This window comes from Rhagoletis zephyria, unplaced genomic scaffold, assembly GCF_001687245.7.
Source record: "Rhagoletis zephyria isolate East Lansing unplaced genomic scaffold, Rhagoletis_zephyria_1.1 Rzeph_scaffold_15808, whole genome shotgun sequence".
Lineage (NCBI taxonomy): Eukaryota > Metazoa > Arthropoda > Insecta > Diptera > Tephritidae > Rhagoletis > Rhagoletis zephyria.
In genome coordinates this window covers 1-5,833 of record NW_016172874.1, presented here as the reverse complement: position 1 = coordinate 5,833, position 5,833 = coordinate 1, and the positions used below count along the sequence as shown (strand labels likewise).

The following is a 5,833-nucleotide window of genomic DNA, read 5'->3' as shown; positions in this document are numbered from 1 at the left end:
ACTGCATTCATACATCTCGTAATACTTCTTATGAGGTCTCAGCAAAAGAAGTTGTATGCCTGGACCACACTACGAAACTTTTTTCGATTCATTTTCATACTTTGTTTTATACTGCGGCAATTCTGGCTAAAATAGTTGAAAGCCTTTTGTAAGACAATTGAAAGACAGTAGACAAGATAGCTTGAAAGACTTTGTTTATTCTGGCACGAAAGTCTTACAAATAGAAAGCTCGTTTGCCAACTTTCCTGGTGAAAAGCCCTTTTTACAGAAAGCACTTGTATACCATTTTGCTCGTAATGCTCCAACAGTCAGTCGCATTGAGTGAGCAAAGCGCTGGCGTGCCATTCGACAAATTTCAGGTGAGTCCTCGGACAGCGGAATTCTTCAAGAATGATAGAATACAAGATTGCGCCGATTGCAGCAGAATTCGTGAGAGTAATTTTAGCGTGACGTCATCGTAGAGTTGACAACTGAGAGAGGGCGAGAATGAGGGCGACTAGTGATGTGCAGAATTGTCCCCAATACTCGGTACCCAATACTTTAAAAAGATTTCAGTACCCTATACTTCCTTTTCGGTATCCGATACCGATTATTTACATTAAACCCTCGCCATTATATGCATTTCAGGTTTAGAAAAAACTTTCATTACTAATTTATATGATATCGGCTAAAACACTTGAACTTATCGCCACAGAAAAATATTATTTTATCAGTTTTAACCTTAGTCGATCCAAGGTTCAAGAAAAATACTTTGACGGTTGAAGAAGCCTTTCAGGGGAGAGATTCTGTAGCCAGTTAGCGACAAGTTTCGGATCGATATCGCACTTGCTGACTTACAAATATTTGATATCAAACGTCGACAAAACCGATACCGATTCGAAAATTGTCGTTAACTGGTTACAGAATCTGTCCCAGGCCTACAAAAATGATATCGTCCGATTCAGCTGGAACAAAAATGCTTCAAACAAGTAAGGGTTTCTCTGTATTATTGCATCGAACCGACATACATACATCTTCATTTGAATCAGTAAAAAAGCTCTATTGGCCTCTTACACTCGGGTTTTGTTAGGCGTTTTTTCCATATTTTTGGCCTATGTGCGCTTTTATTCGAAACCTAAATGTTTCGGTACCGAGTATAGAGAGTATTGGGTACTTAAAAGTATTGACTCAGCACATCACTACTGCTGTCTTCTCTACTATGACGTCACCAAAACAGCTGATTCTGTCAAAATCACGGAGAGCCGAGTAGCGGTATCGTCATCGGCGCCACCTCTGTATTCTCTCCACCGTGGGAATTCTTTATTCTTTTTTATTTGAATTTTCTTTTGAGTCTTAGATTTAATTGTTTTAAAAAGAAATATAAGTATGTATATATTTTAGTTGCATTTAACTTTTAAACACTTATTTAATTTTTTCATTTTTATTTTTAATTTAACTGTTTTGTTTAAACGAGAAAAATATTTTTTTAATGTAATTTAATATTTAGAAACATTTTTTATCTTGCTTTAATTAATTCTTTTTTTAATTTAATTTTTGTTTAATTTTAAGATTTTATTATGTTAAAGGGAAAAAATATAAATTTTTTCATTTCTTTTAATTTGTATTTTATATATTTTCTGTTTTTAAATTTTTTTTTTATTTTTCATTTTTATATTAGATATAGGTATTGTTAAAGAAAGAAAAAATCCCTTAGGGTTTAGGAAACCATTTTATTTAGTTTTTTTAATTATAATTTGTTTCTTTTACTTTTTTGATTTTACTCTTTTAAAAAGAAAAGTATTTTTTACTTCGTTTAATTTTAAGAAACTATTATTATATAGAATCTTTTTTTTTTGTATTAATGTTTTTCTTTAATTAATTTTCCTCTTAGTTCTAGATTTCATTGTGTTAAAAAGAAAAATATTTGTTAAAATTTATTTAATTTTTAAGAACTTATTTCATTTGTTTTCTATTACTTAATTTAAAGTGGTATATTATATTATTTTAAAAATAATTATTTTATTTCCATTCAATTTAATTTTTATTCTTTTCATTTTTAGTTTTATGTAACTCTTTTAAAAAGGAAAAAAACATTTGCTTTAACTATGTATGCACATATAATTTGTTTAATTGTTCTTGTTTTTTGCAACTAAAATTTTTCCTTTTATAATTTCTTTACTTTAAATTTTTTGATTTTATTGTTTTAATAATAATATAAAATAATAAAAAATATTTTTGAAAACTTTTTTTTTATAATTTCTCTTTTTTAATTAAATATTTATTAAATTTAGATTAATTACATATTCAAACAAATTAAATTCATTTAATTTTTAGGAAATATTATTTTCTTCTTTTAAATTATTACATATTTATGTCTTTTTTAATTAAGTTTGTTTGTCTTTTAATTTTTGGATTTCATTAGTTCATATTTTCAATATCATTTAATTTTAAACAACTTATTTAATAATTTCTTTTAATAAATTTTTTTTTTTTAAATTTAATTTTCTTTTATCTTTTCATCTTTATTGTTTTTAAAAGAATTATATATATATTTATTTTCATTTAATTTTAAGAAAACTTATTGCTTAAAGACAAACAGAATAACAGTGAGACCTACTCGTTGGCAAATCTTTCAACAAGTTATTCGTCTTAATCTAGAACTCCTCGTATTCGTCTTTGTTTTTGTATTCGCATTTGTATTTATCTTTGTATTCATCTTCAACGTCCTAATCGTCTTCCTCGAAGTATTCGTGATCGTACTAGCATTCGCTTTTGTGATCGGCTTCGTATTCATATAAATATCGACGGCTGAGTGGAAGATCGACCTATCTCGGCTGCCAGTTCGAAAACGGTATGAGAAACTGTGTTGGTTGTTAGTTAAAACTTAACTTACCGTGAGCAACTTAAGAACCTGTAGCTTTTAGATTCTTAAGTTACGGCCTTAAGGAAATTTGATAGCGGGGAGAGAATAAGGCTTGCCAGATTTTCGTTTTTGCATTTCTCAAAAATAAATGAACGCAATAATATTTACTTGCATGATTTTTTTTGATGTGGCATTTTAGGCGGCAACTGTCAAAGAACTTAAAAGGAAAATACAAAAACCAAATAGGTATTTCCGCTTCTGGCTTAAGTTGACGTGTTGAGTAATCATTCATGATTTTTTACGGTAAGTTAAATTAAGTTAAGTCTAGACTAACTGAGCTTTAAGTATGTATACTTATTTGAAAACCATTTTTCTCATATTTTTAATTATATAATGGCTGCATTTCTTTATTCATTCTGAACGTTTGGAATAAACTTTTTTGTTTATTTATTTTTAGAACGTTCCTGATGATATGTTGACGTATATTTCAAACGCATTCTGTTTATTCCGGCTGTGAAATTGGATTATCCGGAATGTATAAAGAAACTAAGCCAATATGGTAATAGTAAATGTAATTTTTCGCATATACATATATATAGTAAGTACATTTTTCATTTTTTATTTTGTATTCAAAGGTTCGTGTCTTTCCCTTATGTAGTCTCCCCGGTCGCCGAACCGTATCCGGAATCAACTTCACCGAACCTGCCTGCCTGACGTAAAATGTCCTGATCGATGCCATGTACTAAGAGAGCTACTTCCAAATTGAGCTGGGCGGTTTCTTCTTTAAGTTTACTGATGGCTTTCTTTATGTTCACCACGGAGCCTATTTATGTTAAAAAACCGTTAGTATTTATCATATTTTTATAAAATGGGTGTCCATATATGCAGTCAGTATGTACAAAAGTAGAAATATTCCAATACTCACTGCCATCTGACATTGATTGTCCTCGTCGCTCCATTTCACTCTTCTTGATGTCATTCTCCTGTACCACAGCATTCAATTGCTCTACGAGCGCTTCTGTGTCGGTTTGAACCTGTGTTTGCGCATGCTGCACATTTGATAATTCAATTGAGATTTCCTTAAATTGACGCACAAATGATTGCAGCTCGTTATTCAAATGCTTCTCACGACTTTCGATTTTCTCCAAACTGAAAGTAAACTCGCTGTGTAGCTTCTTCAATTGCGAGTTTGAGTATCCTCAGAGCTCTGCAAAAAAAGAGTTTAGAAGTACTTTTGGATATATGTATGTATGTATACAGGGTGTCCTAGACCATCAGCCCACCCCTCTAAATGGAGGGAAATGGAAATATTGAAAACCGCAAAAATATTACCTTCTAAACCGGGGATGCTCTATCTTTTGGTAGTATTATCGACTTCCGGTTTCGACCGTTAGTGGGTTCAACTGACCGGAAGTCCATTTTTAGATATTAGATATGCATATTTATAGTACGGATTCGGATTCTAAGGATAAAGATACGTAACTTTTGTTTCAAGATTTTTCTTCAGAAGCGCCGTTTTCAACCCATAATTGACCTTCGAACTTCAACTCTAAAATGGACGAATCTGTTTTTATTGGAAAATATGTAATACCAAGTCGAGGTCATTTCCCCAAGTTATTTTCTGCTTAGAACTCGAGCTCGAGCTTAGAACTACGGCAAGATGTTGAGGCTTTTCGCGGATAAGTACAAGAAAAACTGCTTTAATGGCCACTTTATGTTACTCTATGCCTGGGGTGACCATGTGTACCGATTTTAAGAAAATTTTCCAGTTGAATATTTTTTAAAAGTCGAGTCGTATAAGTGTCCCGACTCTTCATATGTGTACCTTGTTTTCTTTATTATTTTAATAAGAGTCTCCCTGTACTCTGGCCCAAAAACAATTTTTCGTACAAACGTGGCAGCACTTTCGTTATCACAAAGGACAGAGAATATAAGGAAGCACCCTCATTTTCTATGATCTTTGGTTATGTTTTATTCTGTCCAACTGGTACTCCCGCTGTACATATTGCAGTCTTTCATGCTTGTCTCAAGTTTTTAAAGGTTTTTATAATTATTTCTTAAAGTTTTTTTTAATGAAACGATTATAACTGGAATTTAGTGAAATTATGAAAAATATAACCTGTAGATACAGTGGCGAAAATATAAATAGGCAAGAGACATTTTAGCATTCTTTGGCTATTCCTCCTTCGCTTATTTAATGTTTATATTTTTTTATGAGCCACTTTGACCATCTCTGCTTTAGTTAATTAGTTCAGCACTTAACTTAACCGAAAGTAACTCGTATTAGAAGTTTGCTTTCTTTCTAGCCAATAACTCCAGAACGATATTTCTGTTATTTAATCTTAAGCAATGTTTACATTGTTTAACATTCACAGGAGATTAGTTGAATCAAAAGTTGAACGAAAGTTGGCTGCCGGCAAACTTCATTGAAAACGATTAGTTTAAAAGCCGTTTGCACTACGCAACTCTCGCATTTGTTGAACAATGCAAACGCTGCCTTAGTTTACTTCTTTAGCTCATTTTAAATAACTAAATACATACTACTCTCTCTCTATCTCTCTATCCACTGCGAAAGATTTGTACCAAATCATGTGTTGATAGAAATATATTTTAGTTGACGTAGCTAACCACTTTGCTCAGTGTCTCATAGAACCGATCACTTACCTCTTCGATGCTCGCCTTCAGTGTCTCAATTTGGCTTAAATGTGTACGCCAATCGCGTGCATCAGCCTTCACATAGACCTTCAAATGTGGCAATACACGCTCAAGCTCCTGTCGCCATTGTTGCTGATCTGTAAAACGTTCCGCCGCCGCATCGCTCTCTGGCAGGTCGATATTATGATTTCGGTCTGAACGCCGGGTGCGATTTACCCAGACGAGATTTTTGAAACCACCAGCGCTATTCACTTCCATATCGCTGTCATCGCTTAGTGCGGCATTCTGCTCATCTTCCAGTTTTTCCAAAATAATTTCGGCGTTATCCTCCAAGTA

The 5,833-nt window shown here is 32.5% G+C and overlaps 1 pseudogene; it reads right to left on the bottom strand.

Moving 5' to 3' along the window:
• Window positions 1–3,492: 3,492 nt before the first annotated feature.
• On the bottom strand, window positions 3,493–5,830 carry LOC108379184 (intraflagellar transport protein 57 homolog; annotated as a pseudogene).
• Between the last annotated feature and the right edge of the window lie 3 nt (window positions 5,831–5,833).